This window comes from Pseudonaja textilis, chromosome 2, assembly GCF_049901715.1.
Source record: "Pseudonaja textilis isolate UNSWEBS1 chromosome 2, rPseTex1.2, whole genome shotgun sequence".
Lineage (NCBI taxonomy): Eukaryota > Metazoa > Chordata > Lepidosauria > Squamata > Elapidae > Pseudonaja > Pseudonaja textilis.
This window is the reverse complement of record NC_141991.1, coordinates 200,828,721-200,845,920: the sequence shown is the minus strand read 5'-3', so window position 1 is coordinate 200,845,920 and position 17,200 is coordinate 200,828,721. Positions and strand designations below refer to the sequence as shown.

Genomic DNA, 17,200 nt, shown 5'->3' with positions numbered 1-17,200 from the left:
GTTGAGGTTGAAGCTGAAGTAGTCATTGACAGGTAAGACATTGTAATGGATAATTTTATGTTCTACGCTTAGGTCAGATCAAAGGCGATGTAGTTCTAAGTTATCTAATCCTAAAATTTCAAGTCTGTGGAGGCATAGGGTAGTCTGTTGTGAGTAGAAGAGTGGAGGACTCTTCTTGTGAAATATTTCACAAGAAAAATGGGGTTGGCCTTAGTACATCTGAGTTAATAAATGATCCAGGTGTCCCAAAGATGCTTTTTCAAGAGGCAACTGGACTTTCTTGTTTTTCTTTGAAGATGTTTCGCTTCTCATCCAAAAAGCTTCAGCTGAAGAATGTTCTTGGATGAGAAGCGAAATGTCTTCAAGGAAAAATAAGAAAGTCCAGTTGCCTCTTGAAAAAGCACATTTGGGACAACTATGACCTGGATGACTGAGAATCACCAAAGACAGATGATTCAGATATTTCATTGGGAACTTTATGTATAAGTTCATATGTATTTTTACATCACTTTATCAAGACAAACATGTCACATCAAGAATCCAGTGGTGTTTACAAAGACATCTCAATTTTTTTTCTTTTTTCTTTTTCTTGCCTATTCTTTTCTTTCCCTATATTGCTATACATAAATCACAGACTTGTCTGCTGTTGATTCATGTGTTCCACATTGTAATTTGCTGATTTGAGGTTATTGTGTTGAATTCCATTGCTATCATTGTAGTATTACTGTTAGTTCGTAATAACCCATCATGAAATTGAAGCAATTGTTCTGGGGTCAAAACCAGTACATCTGTAAATTTTAAACCTCCCAGATCCTATTTCAGTGATGGCTTGCTTTACTGTTTTGAGAAGAGGAGAAAACTAGCTGGGTTAGATCTAGATTTTCTGTTTTAGTCTTAAGATTTTAAAACATTAGTAAGTTGACGAAAACAAAGAAAACCTCACTTTTTACAACTCTGTAGTCCCTAAAACATTTAAATTAATGTTGATTTTTCAGGGCAAATGAATTATCATTTTTATTAGTTTAAATCCTTAAAGGAGCTTGGGTGATTGATAGATAGTTCCAACTTTTCCTTCTAATTACTCCATTAGTTAGACTAAGCTAAAAATGTGTCTCAGTTCCAGCATTGTCTATTCAATGAGAGCTGAAACTTTATCTTCCTGTGCTCTTCTCTCATGTACCCATGTTAATAATCTGTGTCAAGCAGAGATGAGTGATACCTTCTTCCTCGCATTGCATTGGCTTAGAAGGGAAACCTTAATTGCAAAAATATGAGATGATCACAAGTTCAATCCCTGAGATTTCCTGTCACAAAGATCTACATCAGAGTGGGCTTGATGGACAGATTTAAGGCATTTTTTGAAATAGCATCATAAGCAGTCAGAATTTATGGGTTTGTTATTATATACGTATTTCTTAGTTCTATATCTACTTTAGAACTAAAGTAGATATTTCTTACTTTATTTGTGTTTGAAAGGAAACTCATTTTTAAAACAGGATGACAGCTTTTTCTGTTTGGTTGCCAAATTAATGATTAATTGCTCTTGGTCACTTTTTTTTGGTGTATTTTTGCCTTGATTGAAACTTAATTTATACAAAATTCCTACGAATTCATCTTCACTTTTGGAGTAAAAAGTATGCTTTATATTTTAATAATCACTGTTCTGATGGTGTTTATACTTGTACAGCTAACTATTCAAGGAATACTTAGAAGTAGAATGTTTATTGTATCAAATCATTATCACAAATTTATTCTATTTATTTAATTTACATTTAAGAATCATTCATGCCCTTTCCAAAGAGACTGGGCAGAGTACAATAAAACATTAAAAACATAAAAACAGTATATAGTTTGAAAGATCCAAGGAATGTTAAAAATTAATCAAAAGGCAGGGGAAGGTCTTTCAGGGCACTGACCAGCCCCATGGCTGCATGCTACATTGCACACTTCAAGAAAGTCCGCAGAGCCATCTTTTTACACCTTTAAATAAGACGAAGAGAATGGGGGCCCACTTCATTAATAGTTGAACAAAAACCATTGAAGACATCTTGGAGGATTAGATAGGACTGATATCTTCCTGCTCATGTCAATCTCTTAACAATTCCTGGCTGTATTTCCTTGTAAATTTTCCGGTGAGGTAGGTTCATGTGTCCTCGGTGATAGTGTCTATTTCTGTGGTGGTATTCTACTGGTTTGGCCTGGTTCTGCTGTACTGGTAGCGCCGAAGATTGGTGGAGACCAAACCGGTTCCCTCTGAGGAGCTGCTGGAGCTGCTGTTGGGCCCACTGACTCGCCTAGGCTTCCATATTGACCTTTATTCCCTGCTTTGAAGCACAGCTGCTTTGTGCGGCATAGCAGATTCCCACGCGTCAGCTGCTGAAGCGACGGGAGAGTGCAGGATTGCAGGAGGTGAGTTGGAAAGCCTGTGCCTGTGCAAAGTGTGTGTTTGGCACACGTGTGTGCATAGTGTGCGCACACACCAAGCACACCCACCAAGCCACAACCACCAAACTGGTGGTAAACTATTTTTTCTAATGTTGCTTTAAACTCTCAATTTAAACTCAACAATAAAAAAATATCAGTTTTAATTAAAAAATATTGATAGAATGAATGGATACACAATGCATTACAGTAACTGCCTTGTTTAGCAGCTATTTCAGTTATGATAGTGATGACAAAGTAACTTTATGACCAATCTTTGCATTTATCACCTTTTCTGGTCGTAAACCCAAGGAAAACTGAAGTAAGATCTTAAGGACATTCGCTTAGCAATTACATTGTTTAATCACTGAATTGCTGGTCCCAATTGTGGTCACTAAGTAGGACTCCACAGGCTGGGTTCATGTATTTACGACATGTTTTGTAGGAAGTTTCATCATGATGAGTGAAAACAAATGTCTCATGTGAAAATGTGAAATCTTGTTTATCAAGAAGACTTGATTGCCTAATATTTGACACCGGTCCTACTACTTTGAAATGATTCCACTGGAAGATTGACACAAGAGTTTAAGATGTTGAATTGTTTTCCATAAAGCTGTGCAACCTTACTAATAGAATTGATTTATTTATTTGATTTCTATAGCTGCCCATCTCAACAAGTGACACCGCATTATAAAATGTAAAAACAAAAGGTAAGGCAAATGTATGTTTAATAATAGTGAGCACATCCACTATTTTTTTTTTGTAAAATAAATGTACATACAGTATATTAGGGTTACCAGTTCTAGACTACAAATATTTATAAATGACCTCTAGATTGTGTCATAGAGTTTGAAAGTCCATATCTTTCCTGCCATTTTGCCATCAACCAGGCTGATTTTTGGAGTCTGGGAATATGATAATCGACATTTATTCAATTTCTAGATGGAAAATGAAATATTTTGGAGCCAGTATGCTTGTGAAGAGAAAAAAAAATGATTCTAATTGCTCCTTTTCTGGCAAGCGATTAGAGCGACACTGACTACTTCCAGTGGGAATCTTAAAGAATTCATTTGGAGCCAGAGAGATAATTATGATATACAGTTTAAGACAGGAGACAGTAAGATCCAATTACATTTTTGTTTCCATTCTTACCCAAGTACACAAAAAGTGAGCTGCTTAATGGGTAATTCCCTATGCAAGATTTAGATAACAATCCAACATATGCTTATTATGTATATTAAATTTATGTAAATTTATGTATATTAAATTTAAAGAGACTTAACAGACTCTTATTTAATAGGCTTGAGCTCAGCCAGTTAAGTCAATGATTTCAATGATAGATCGTTAGAACAAATGTCATTAGAATTCAGTGAGGCTTTTAAAAATAATAAATGTACTTTGGAATATTAGCAAAATTCGATAACGCGCAGGGATTGCTTTGTTAACTTTAACTTACTAATGTAATATAAAATGTGATAACGTGATATCCGCCCATTATAATTTGAACAGTGTTGCCAAGGCTGGTACAGTCACAATGAATGTTTGACCTTTCCTTTCAATATTGGATTTGTTTTGCTTTAAAGTAAAGAAAGTAGTATTGATGTCAAGTGCTGTTGGACTGCAATGGATTTAAAATTTAAAATAGTCTTTAGAATCTTGTCATTCTCAGGAGTTTTCTCAGGATCTTTCCACTCGATAGCAAATCTCAATTGCCTGGACTCAAGTAAAGTCTTTATCTTCAAATAGTCCAAACAAAAACATGAAACTGTACAGTTTCTTGTGTATGAGATTTTGAAAGCATTGGTATTTGCATAATTCCGCTTGAGTAGAAAGATTACAAGGAACCAGGCTAAGAAGCATGCTAATAAAGGTTATTATTAAATTGCATTCGGGTTCATAGTTGTCCCAGTGTGAATTCTTTTCAAACATTTGATTTGCATTCATGAATTAAATATTTTTGTGCATTTAAGCTGCCTGCGAAACAGCTTTTAAAAAATAAAATTATAATTAAGTTACCAAGAAATGCATTTCATTTAATACAGTGGCTTTACTGAAGATTGCATTTGGGTGGGGGTGGGGGGAGATGAGGGAGAATGTTATATACCAAAAATATTACTACAAAACCGGGTAGGATGAGCCTATTGATATTTGTCTTTTCAGAGTGAATTAAAATCTGTTCTTTATACACAGATTTTTCAGTAAGGCAAAGCATGTTAATATGATTTAGGCTTAGTATTAAGCTTGGGATCAGAGAAGACTTAAATTTTTTTAATTCCTTTCTATATTGACCACCATTTAGAATGAAAAAGTAACATTAACTATACTAATTTGATTCAGAAAGTATAGTTAAGATTAGATGAATGTCTACATTGTCCTAAGTCAGGGGTATCAAACTCCCGCGGTCATGGCAATGTCACATGAAGTATCGGGACTTCCCCACTTCACTAAACTGGGTATGGGCGTGGCCAGCGCGTAATGCATCCTGCCCGTGGGCTGGGAGTTTGAGAGCCCTGTCCTAAACTATCGTTTGTTTTACTCAAGTCTTGTAAATCATGATACTTCAGTAGCCTGGTTTATACATTGTACAAAGCCATTCATTGGACAGATAATGGCTTTACACGTGTAATACAATGCTTAGCATCTGGATTAAGCCAAATCCAGACTATGTTAGCATGGCCTTCATTAATTTTTTTTTTCCCCAACCCCACCAAAACCGGTCCTCACCCCTTTTGGGGGGGAAATTGTAATTGTATGTAAGAAAGCAGAGCAGTTGTTTATGGCCATTTCTCTTAAGAAGCCACAAACTGCTGACTAGAAGATTGTAGATTGTATATAGATTGTTTATGCCATCTAGAGAATTCACCACCATGATGGTTTTGATCACATAAAGATAGTTGCAGATACTTTTTCATAAGATCAGGATTTTACAAATGAAAATTTAAACATTTAAAAAGTTTTCAGGGTTCAATTCAGATAAATAGGATGGAGAGAAAGGTTGATAGTTCTCTCCCTTTTTTCCTCATTAAAGCAAAATTGCTTGTGTTGCCATTTTGGCTTTAAAGGCCAAAATGTCTTGATAAAGTACGTCTGCCTGAAGTATTTCTGTAAATTAATATTTCTTCATGCAGAAACTGTGGTAATACTTAGTAACAAAAATAATTCTTGTCTATTTTTAAAAGTGTTAAATTTAGGATATCTTGGTTTAAATGCGTGCCACACAGGTATGTCTCTAGTAATAGGGCTTAGCATACTTAACTACCCAGGTTGGAACTGTTATATTCATTCTCTCCTTTTCTCCTTAGGAAAAAAGAAAATCTTCAATATGCTTAAAAAACTATTCAGACATTTGCATAATTACATTTCTGGAAACGCTTGAAGGTACATATACAGGATATAAAATTGAGAATAAATAAATATTAAACTATATAAATAGTTTTAATATTTACTGTTTATTACAAAGTTCTTAAAAGTTGGCATCCAGCACATCATAAAGTTGCTGATTCCTCTTCTATTTCTCTTTTTTAACTTTCTTTTTTATTGATTAATACTGTAGCGTATGCCAGGCAGAACTTTCCTTGAATATGTGTATGTAGTGATATATTCCTTTTTGTCGATTTCTGAAACATGGATTTTGAAAAGAAGGTAAAATCAGTCAAATCCTTTGTTCCTTGGTCTAGTACAGGAGATAAAGAGACTTTAAAATATCCAAAATATCTTGCAAGTATTTAAAATTGTTTTGGAGTAAACTTTCTCCTGAAGTTCATGGTACCTGCATTATGGAACATTCCCTCCCCTCTGAGTTTAGCTCCATTGCCTTGATCTGGCTTTGTCACCAGCCCTGGGGATCCCATGAGTTCTGTGAAATCTTAGAGTAGTTTTATCACTGTGGCTGATAACTACTCTCTCCTGTGCCATAGGGTTTTTTTTTTAATGTTAAATTTTACAGTGACTGTTTTTGTGTATTTATTATTTTAGTATATTGTTGTACACTATCTAGAGCAGAGGTATTAAATTCAAGGGCCAGGGCCAGATGTGGCCCGCAGGGTGCTTAGATCTGGCCCAAGGGGCTACCCTGGAAGCAGTGAAGGACTGGCCCACAGTGCCTCTGCCAGTGAAAATGGAGCTCAGGAACTCATTTTTGCTGGCAGAGCTCTCAGGCCACCACAGGCGCCCCTGACACGAGTGATGTCAAGCTGGCCATGCCCACCTTGGCCCCCCAGAGGTCAAACACAACCCTGATGTGGCCCTTAATGAAATCAAGTTTGACACCCCTGATCTAGAGTCATTTTGTAAAATGGGTGGCTATATAAATCAGATGTATGGAGAGATAATTTTATCTTGCAGCAACAGAATTCTGCTTTCAATATTGTTAGTAACCAGGTGAGAAATCTGAAATATTGTGAGTTTTCAAGTTGTGTATCTCCTTCCCCCCCCCTCCCTCTCTCTCCCCCCCCTCTCTCCCTCCCTCCCCCCTCTGTGTAATGTGATTAATTTGTTGGAAGGAGATAAAGGAAATAACTTAATGACATTCTGATATTAACAGCCTCACGCTTGTTGTTTTCCTTAGCTGGAGGAGTGATAACTTCAAATTGCCATGGAAATCAATTGGAGCCATCCTTTAAATAACTCAGGGCTAGTGAATCATCAGCACACGTCCATTGTCACATACAGCATTATTAAAAAGGCATTTCATCAATAAATAAACTCAAGATTTATTTAAAAACTGAGTAATGATATACCATATATACTCGAGTATAAGCTGAGTTTTTCAGCACATTTTTTGTGCTGAACCCCCCCGGCTTATACTCGAGTCAGATTCCCTCTGAAAAAAAAATGGTGTGGAGCTCCGGAGCTGGGCAGCCGCTTCCGTGTTTCCTTTGCAACTTGTAAGCATGGGGGTAATCGGAAGCAGAAAAGTTCTTGCATGAGGAGGTATTGTTTTTTCTTTATTTAACTGTTTTTTTTGGGGGGGGAGGCCCACCATCATGTGAGAATGCTCATACATGAAATCTATCCGCCTGAAAATAAGTGTGTGTGTGATTTTAACAGAGGGAAGACATAGGGAGAAGGCAAAAGCGATGGAAGATCCTTCAGGGGAAACTGAGGGGGAGATTCACCCTTGGTCCAGATGAGCCCCCTTCCCCGCCCTTAAGGAAGCAGAGGCAGCCAGCAAGGGCAGGCAAGCCCAGCTTCGCGGACTCCGTCCATCCTCGCTCCCACCCACCCACCCAAAGCCACAAAGTCCCCCAATCGCGCAGCCCAGAATCGCCCTCCCCTCAGCGGGCAGCAACGACGCCCGGTGTTTCCTGAAACAAGAAGCTCTGCCGTGCAATGAAAGCGCCCTGCTCTAGGCTCAGAAAACAACACGAGCTGAGGTAACTTCGTTTCCTCAGCCCTAGCTGCTTTCAGTCTGCTCAGGGGGAGGAGGTGGTGGTGGCAGCAGTTCGTGATCTCAGAAAACAACGCGAGCCGAGGTGGCTTCGTTTCCTCAGCCCTAGCTGCTTTCAGTCCGCTCGGGAGGAGGGGAGGAGGTGGTGGCAGCGGCTCGCGTTGTTTTCTGAGATCGCGAGCCTAGAGCCAGAAAACAACCAGCGAGCCGTTTCTTGTTTCAGGAAACACTGGGCGTCGTTGCTGCCCCCTGAGGGGAGGGCGATTCTGGGCTGCGCGATTGGGGGGCTTTGGGTGGGTGGGTGGGAGCGAGGACAGAGTCCGCGCGGCGGGCTTGCCTGCCCTTGCTGGTTGCCTCTGCTTCCGTAGGGGTGGGGAAGGGGCTCATCTGGACCAGGGTGAGTCTCCCCTCAGTTTCCTCTGAAGGATCTTCCATCGCTCTTGCCTTCTCCCTATGTCTTCCCTCTGTTAAAATCCCCCCACACACACACACTTATTTTCAGGCGGATAGATTTCGTGTCTGAGCATTCTCACATGACGGTGGGTCTTCCCCACCCCAAAACAGTTAAATAAAGAAAAAACAATATATCCTCATGGGAGAACTTTTCTGCTTCCGATTACCCCCATGCTTACAAGTTGCAAAGGAAACACGGAAGCAGGGAAGCGGCTGCCCAGCTCCGGAGCTCCACACCATTTTTTTTTTCAGAAGGGAATCTCACTTGAGTATAAGCCGAGGGGGTTTTTTTCAGCACAAAAAATGTGCTGAAAAACTCGTTTTTTTGTGGCAAAATTAGGTGCCTCGGCTTATATTCGGGTCGACTTATACTCGAGTACATACGGTATTAATTTAAATTTAATTAATTAATTTAAAATAAAGAGATTTTTTTAAAAAACTCGGTATATTACATAATTACTTCTTCACAGTAAAATGTTAAATATCATTACTATAGTCTGTAATCCTGTCAATCCCACAGAATAAAAATGTGTGAAAAAGGAATCAAGGGAGAAATAGTGACTGGTTTTCTGAAGTTGGACATTATAAGCCAGGGCTGTCAAACTCCTGACCCGTGGGCTCAATGCGTCACATGCTGGCCATCACCATGCGTGGTTTAGGAAAGGAAAAAAGTTCCAATACATCACATGACGCTGCAAGTTTGACACCCTTGCTATAAGCAATTTTATAAGAGTTTGTTCATTTGAAAAATGATAAATATTTTATCCTGAAAGTGCCTATGTACTTGTTGATTTTATGTTTTTATTATTTTAATTTATATATCATGGAGTAGTAATAAGATGCTTATCTTTACTAAATCTATACTGCGTTGCTTAACTACCGTGTTTCTCATATAATAAGGCCAGGTCTTTTTTTTTTTTTTTTTTGAGCCCCGAAAAAATGGCTAGGCCATCTTTTCAGGGGTGACTTAATTCCCCCCCCTTGCATCTTTGGGTGGGCGGGCGGTGACGGCTTGGATATTGACCTCTGCGTTGGTGGGGCACTTTGTATCGGGGTCAATGCAGGCAGCACCATATCCGGGTGTGCAACAAAAGTACTTCCTAACGCCTAAGGCCCCCCACCATTCCCCCCCATTTCGCATGTTTTAATATAGGCCTTAATTTGGGGGGAGGGGCTTAATTTCATTTCATGCCTATAAAACATGCTGGGACTTCCTATTGGGGGAGGGCGTATTGTTGGAGAAACAGGGTATTTCCATAGTAAAGTGGTTTCAGATAGTTCATGGACCAAATACTATTTTAACAAACCGTAATAATAATAATGGATATTGGATAACCCTGTCCTAGAGGAAGAGCTGACTAGGTTTCAATATGTCAGATGTATATTTCCGTATATTCATATTGCTATTCCTATATTGCTATTCCATGCTTTGCTTTTAAGAGCCTTATTGTTACTAAAGTATTGAATTCAAAAATGTGGTAAGGTGAAGAGTTCTCCTGTCTTCAAAGTGTTAATGATGCTACTTCTTTTTTGAGGGCTTCAGAGTCAGTCCTTGGTTATTTGTTGATACACATTCATCTTATTTTTTTCATCAAAAACATTTAAAAAAACATTGACCAGGCCAGACTGAATATTTTTCATCATCTAATTTTCACCCCCATGTTTTCAGTAGTGAGGTAAGCAATCTAATGCCCTGTTAATTTTGCTGATTGCATTTCTTCCAGGATATCTTTCTGCCTGCCATTTAGACAGGCTGGGGTTGAGACCCATTGAAACTGGAGGCAGTTAACTAATCTGAATTACAATATAGCAAAATCTAGGGTTGAGAGGATCAGCATCAGACAAAACAGTATTATTCAAATAAGAATCTTCTGTGCTGAAATTTAGCAAAATGCACCATTGGAGGAAAGAAAAAAAATGCCTTAAGTTCAAAAGGGCTGCTGGCTTTTGTTTTGGCTTTTGTTCAAAAGCTTTACAATTTAACATTACAAGAGGGCATGAGTAGCAGGAAATGCCATTATCCCTAGAAGTTAAGTAGCTGTCTGTCCTTTGTCATGTTGCTTAGTCATACAATATTACCTGGCAAGAAGGTGAAGACATAAATTTACCCCAGAGGACTGTTGCAACAAAATATTTCATGTGGTAACTTGAAAGCTTACAAATTGCAAACTACAGTTTATACAGTAATGAATTAGTCAGTCTTTGACTCTTTCTTCTTTTTGATTGAAAAAGTTGATAGCCTGAGGTGTGGTAATGCTTGTAGGCATGCAGATATCATGACTCAGCCATAAAAAGTCTTAATATCCTACCGTGCAAATAATTTAAATATTCTGTCTTTTCTGTTGACCATTTATCTTTCTGCCTAAAAGGAATGGGTATGGTTGGAAAACAATGCAGGCTTCAGTGTGTACTAAAAATGTTTATAAACCATTTAAACTGAATTGCAGATTTGTGCTATAGTGTTGTTTATAGGTATGAGAAATATGTCTTGTTACCGTTATGATTACGTTAAAGGAATAGATAGGTATCAGGGCTAAGAGGTTGGATTAATCTGCCTACAAGCAATGTATGCATCCACATTCACCCATCCTTGTACAAAGAAATTTATACATCATAATTTGAGACAAATATTAAATTGATATCAATATTTTAAATGTATATACTGCCTGACTCCCAGTGATTGTGGGTAGTTTATAAATTGTTAAAAACATTTTAAAACAAGTAACAATACAAACACGCACACACTCCAACTCCATAAAGCAAATGCTAATACATAAGTGCATTTCTATCTTGTTCATTTGCAACAGAATAGTGCCATGCTTTTCAAATAGAGTGCTTTCTAGAATTAAAAAAACAAAACAAATTATGTTTGAGATGGTAATTACAATAGAGGTAGAATTCCAGATTCCAACTATATTTGGAGTGATCTGCATTTGTTTTAGGTGTTGTGACATGTGAGAATAAGGTAACAACCATTCTTGGGTAGTCTAGTCCAATTTCCTATTTGACAGGTTGTCTGAGCAAGAAAAGTCCATGTGAACCTGCCCATAGCTCACATATGCGTGTTTACAATTTCCCAGTTTAAATAATAAACAGCAATTTAAAGGTATTAGAAACTAAGAAAAAGAAGTTAAACACCAAATCAAATTAAGTTAACCATCATTCACTTAACTGGAGTTAGGGATGGTACATCAGAACAGGCAATTTTAAATCAGTAAAATTATACAAAAGAAATATATTAGCTACAGAAGCATCCCTATTATATACCTGATAGGAGCTGGAGAGAAGTGCAGGACTCTGGAATCACATTTTCATGCAGAAACCAGCTGCTGTTTGTTTTTCCCCAATAGCAACTGTCATTCCAATCTGCTCTGCTTCTGTCCTGTTGGGTATGGTAAGACATTTAAAACTGATAATTGACCTTGTTTTACTATTCCTCCCTTCCCATTTTGGGTTATGCCTTTTAGACTCTTTAACGATAAGGTAGGAACTGTCTTACTAATTATGGGCTACATTTATACATTAGGGAGTACAAGACATCTTCTGCTTGAAACCTTAAAGAGACAAGGATGACCTGTGGTTAGGAGAACTGCTTTGGAAGCTGCTCAAGAAGTGAGCGCAACTGCAGACACCAACACACAGAATCCCATTGTAGCAGCCTGCTTTACCTCAAAATGTAGAAAATCCTTCTGTGGAAATTATTGGTTTGTTTCAACTCTCCTTTTTCACAGGTGTATTGAAGGTATTTTCTAGCTTATTGGGTTAAATGGCAGCGTTGTGATTATTTTTCAATTTCCTCATTAGAATTGTGCTTGTATATATGTATAAATGAAAACCAGTTTGCTGCTTAAGACATTAGTCTGGAAACTGGGAGACCGTATGTTTTAGTCCCTCCTTGGAAACAAAACTAGCTGGGGTGACCTTGGGCCACACAGGCTCATGCACACTCTCAGCCCCAAAAAGCAGCTAATGGCAAATCGGTTCGTAAAAACTTTTCTAAGAAAACTACGGGGGAAATCTCCAGGAGTCAACAGTGGCTCAAAGGCACACCCCCGTTCAAATAGTATGAAAAAAGAAAGTTCACCAAGGAGGACAATTACTATTTTCAACATGCAAATGATTTAGACAGTTTGTCCATTGGGTATTTTAGACAAAGTACTCTTTATTCTTTCCACTGTGTTTATGTTGCTTCAGCCTACATTGAGTAATGTTCACATAGAGGATTGAGAAAATATACCCATTCCTTTTAATAAATGTCATACATTGCTAAAATTGTGCCATTCTGGAGGCCAACTCAACAGAATGACAATACAAGTAGTATTTCATAGAACATTTAATGCCTTGGATCTTGTTCTGGCATGCTGTGCTTTACAACTCCATCTGCTCCTGTTGAAACCATATGATAGCTTAACAATTCTTGCTATGGGAGAATCATTTTGCTTAGCTTTCTAGGTTTGGAAAGTGCCATTTGCCAAAATAGATTGTCTGTCTTAGCATTGAGGCCTGCAATTGAAGCCATCTTTTCAGTCTTCGTGTGGGGCAACTTAAGGGAAGTGATTGATGAATATTCCTGGCTTTGTTTCCCTTCCCACTAGGTATTGCCTGTCAGTTAATATATTTATTTACAAGTAAATGATTTTAATGTAAAATCTAGACATATTTATGATCACACTTATGCAGTTAATGAGAGTTGCTTTGGTATACTTGTTAGATGTCAGATTGGATACACTGTGTCAAGACATCTGCCATAGAAATGCACTGATTTTTTTTAACTTTCTCCCAGTCAACCAATTTTGCAACAAGTATCATAATAGGGGTAAAATGAAAGGTAAACTGCCTTGACATTTCAAAGAAACAATGAGAGATTGATATAACAAATTAATTAAATAAGCTCAAGCCTAATTAGGAGATTCTATAATTTGCTATTCGGTTTGTGATTTGGGGTAACTTAGCATTGACTTATTTCATGTTTTAACATGAAAGCACTTTGCTTTGGGGATCAGTAATAGTATCTGGAGATCTATCTATTTTCATTGACTGATTTGGTTTTAAAGCGCAACCATCTCAATCTTGCTAGGGATAAAATAAAACTACAAAAAAAAAAGACTTGAGTTCTCCCAGTGTCCCTGTGGTGGAAACGTTTGGAAATTTGCTTTGAGTTGTTATTTTTAATACTAAGCATGACTTGCTCTGCAGTAACACCTTAAATACAGTTAACAGAAATAAGCCAGTTTCAAACAATGGGTTATTTCAATTAATAGATAGAATGTTGAACATATAGTATGACACTATTGTGCAAGTAATGTCATGACATCTAATGCAAGTATATCAATTGCATCATCTGATGATATCATTACACATTTGCTTATGCCCATAGATGACCAGGAATCAGGCAGTCTATTTTTGCAAGACCAAGGATTACCTTTTGGTAGGGTTTACAAACAGAAGGGAATTAGTTAATTGTTAGGCCTATAATATTTAACTGGGTTTGTGATGTAAATGGGATATGCTAAATAGCAAATCCTGACCCTGTCCTGCTGTGCCTAGATTTTTGTTTTTTAATGTAATGACTGCTCTATAGGTCAAATAATTAAAACTCTTAGACGATACATAGCCTTTGTTTTGAATAATACTGCATGTAAGAAAGCAGACCCCCTAGTTCCATTGCCAGCCATTTCCTCACTGGCTTTAAAATATTTAAGCATTGAGATATGAGTTTCATTTCAGTAAATTTGTTCTGGATTGTAATCCTGTGATCCTTGTGTTATAAAGAAAACTTGACTTTTGGAAATATTCTTTTCCAAATAAAAAACTGAGCCTCCTATTATTTTTCATTAACAAATATAGACTAATGAATAATATGACTACTAATTAGTACATTATTATGGACACTTTTTCAGGGGTAAGATAAATAGACACGCCTCTGTTCGCAAACTATTAATAAGCTGCAGAACTAAAACATTTACTTTCTCATTTATTGTTAAAAAATAAATGTGTCCTAATGAAAAAAAGTATCAGGTACTCAGCACAATGAATCTTAAGTGATGAACCTCAAGAAACATTTCCATTCTAAAGCATTTCCTTTCATAGGGACTTCATTAAATACTTTGGATATTTCAATTAAGTAAAAAGCATTGAAAGGGAAATTTTATCCATTTTCATTCTAAGTTTCACAAAGAAATTCAGTTGCTCAGTTCAAATTGTATGTGGATAGATAGACAGACAGACAGACAGGACATGCTACTGTTATCAGAGAGTAGCAGGGAAGAATACATTTCTCTTAGCATTGGCCTTCTCTTCTTGGAAATAATACTGAAATAAATCATTTCCCCACATTACTTCTCAATTGTAGTCCGGAACAGCTGCTTCCAACCTTTTGAGCAATAGGGACTCGTTCCATGGAGAGAGGTTTTTCCGTGAACTGGAGGGGTCATGGGCTTGCATGCCGCCTGTATCCCATGTATGGGGCTTCACTTGTTTGTGTGGCCTGGTTTCTGGCATGCGGATTGGTGCCGCTTCACATACTGGAGGTTGGGGACCCCTGGTCCAGAAGATTAAGACCTATCTTGAAAAAGTATATAACCCTGAGCAAATGGGTTGCAGGAACCCTGGGCAAGCAAATATCAAATTTTAAAAGCAGACAGACAGGATGTTTTAAAACTAAGTGTTCCCTTAGTTAGCATTGTGGATTGTTTCTACTTATTTTCAAATATAGTCTTTTTTTTTTTAAAAAAAGTTGTTTTAGCTTGAGCAATCTTGAGTTTTTCTCATTTGTACATACCTAAGTTACTCAGCAGTATAAATTTTTTCACAGATTATATCTTTGTAAACATCTGTATTAGTTTGAGTAGTAAATTCTTTTCCTGCATGACTCATACTTAGTTTTTCTAACAACTAGTCTAAGCTATCACCTGGAATTGATGCAGACTTCCTGACACAGATGAGAAATTGTTATTTGGAGAAGATTCCAACTAACACATTGGATCAGTAGAGGCATGCAACTTTGTTGAATAAGAAGTGAAGGTTGCAGTTCCAACCATTCATGGTTTCTCTAGCTGCCATGACTAACTAGTAAATTTGCCACTTACAGAGAAGGGAAGGGTGAGGAAAATGCCTTGGGAACTGGTGGTAAAAAGATGTCCCAGAAAATAAAAGAGAAGCAAGAAAAAGTTTGACATGGGGTGGTCCCAAAAGCTCTTCTATTGTAGAACATTGCTTAAGGCATTGTTCAAGTCAACTTCCAAGTTGTGTGGGGTGTCTCAAAGCTTGCTCTATCTGCCATTTGGAATTTTGAAAATTCCCATTAGCCTGGGAAAGATTGGTTTCCGTTACTTTTCCATTCTGATGCTTTTGTGAAGATATCAAAAGTCACATTGAGTAGAACAAAACTCATTTCTTTTTGTCTTCTTTCTTACTAGGATATTTCTATTGAAATGAGAGTCTGTTTGTGAATTGTAAGCCTCCCTTGGGCATGAATATTGTATTGTAGAATAAGAACTGTGTTATTGATGTGCGGTGGAAATTTTTGGTTATGATGCATGGCAGTTAGGGTTTTTCTCCCCTCTTGGTACAAATAGCTCAGGAAGAAAAATATTGCTAGTTGTTTATAGGAGGGGTTCTTGAACTTTTTGCCATCTTTCGTGTAATCTTAATGTTCACATCTCTCCTAAAAATCTAAAAAACAAAAATAAATAATGAAAATAATAGAATGAATTTTTGGGAAATGTGGACTTACAACAAAGTACAATTAAAAAGGTTCTTCACACATCCCATAGACTCTATATACATCTTCCCAAGGAAATATACCTGTTTGTATCTGGCCTTTATTATTTTTAGAAATAATTCAAGGCAGCAAATCTGTCCAACACATCTTCCTCCTCCTATTTTCCCCACAACAACAACCCTGTGAGTTGGGTTTGGTTGAATTAACTGGGTCCAAAATCACTCAGCTTGCTTTAATGGCTAAAGCAGGAGTTGACGTCAATATCTTCAGTGCCTTAACCACTACACGTTTGGGAAAGCCTGGTAATGAGTTGCCTAATGGGCCTAATTTAATATATCAACAATCCTTACAAAGCTTAATAGTATTTCAAAATTTCCTGAGAAGAAAATATCATTTAGATTTAAAGAATTTTGGGACATGTACATAAATGTTTTGCTATTTGGGTAATTTAAAAAATAAATGGGTGGTTTCAGAATAAAATGGATTTCTGAATACATGATATCGGATAAATATCTGAGGGTTAAACGTATTGCATTGCAGTACAAATGGCCCTGTGCAACAGCAGGTTTTCCTTATTTTGTGGTGAGAGGCTGTTGTGGACATGATGAGGCTTGACTCTGCTAAGAAACACTTAAGTGGAAAAAAAAAAGAATGCATTTGGGCTAAACTATGTGACGATGCAACATTTTCAGCTTTTGAAGTGTTCTGACCTGTGAACAAAAGAAGGTCTAAAAGATGAATGGTGTTTCAACTTGCAGAAAACAGACTGTCAGTTTAAAGTGTTCAAACTTGCAGTTGTGTGACAGCTGATCAGAGACTGATAATTTCCATTTGATTCAGTTCCAAATGGATTGGAAGGGCAAAGCTACTCTGAATCTTTTCTACTAACATTTGGAAAGTCGGAAAAAGTGTATTGCTTATTAAATCAATTAAGCTTTCCAGCTTCAGCAGGAACATTTCTAAAGCAATCACAAATAGCAACAAAGCCAAGAAATTAAATAGGCTTGCTTTTTTATTTTTTGTTCTAGGAATGCTGTAACTTAAAAAGTTTATTTTTTAACAGTGTAAAGATAAGATCTGAATCACTGGCTTCATTATTTTGTTACTAGTTTAATTTTATAAATGATTTATTTTGGATATTAAGTCATCTTTCTCTAACCTGTTGCCCTTCAGATGCATTGGGTATTGTAATTCTGGAATTTCTACTTAGCATG

The 17,200-nt window shown here is 37.2% G+C and overlaps 1 protein-coding gene across 8 annotated transcripts in view; it reads left to right on the top strand.

The window, feature by feature from the left end:
- SEMA4D (semaphorin 4D) overlaps positions 1 to 17,200 on the top strand; it is a 106,094-nt gene that overhangs the window by 17,642 nt on the left and 71,252 nt on the right. Inside the window, exons 1-2 of one of the 8 annotated variants that reach the window (XM_087926856.1) lie at positions 3,107 to 3,131; positions 5,724 to 5,799. The exons of 6 other annotated variants lie outside the window; for them this stretch is intronic. The gene's annotated coding sequence lies outside the window, so the exon portion shown is untranslated. Of the gene's footprint in view, positions 1 to 3,106; positions 3,132 to 5,723; positions 5,800 to 17,200 lie in introns of those variants that run through there. One more of the 8 variants, XM_087926854.1, reaches the window with a different exon arrangement.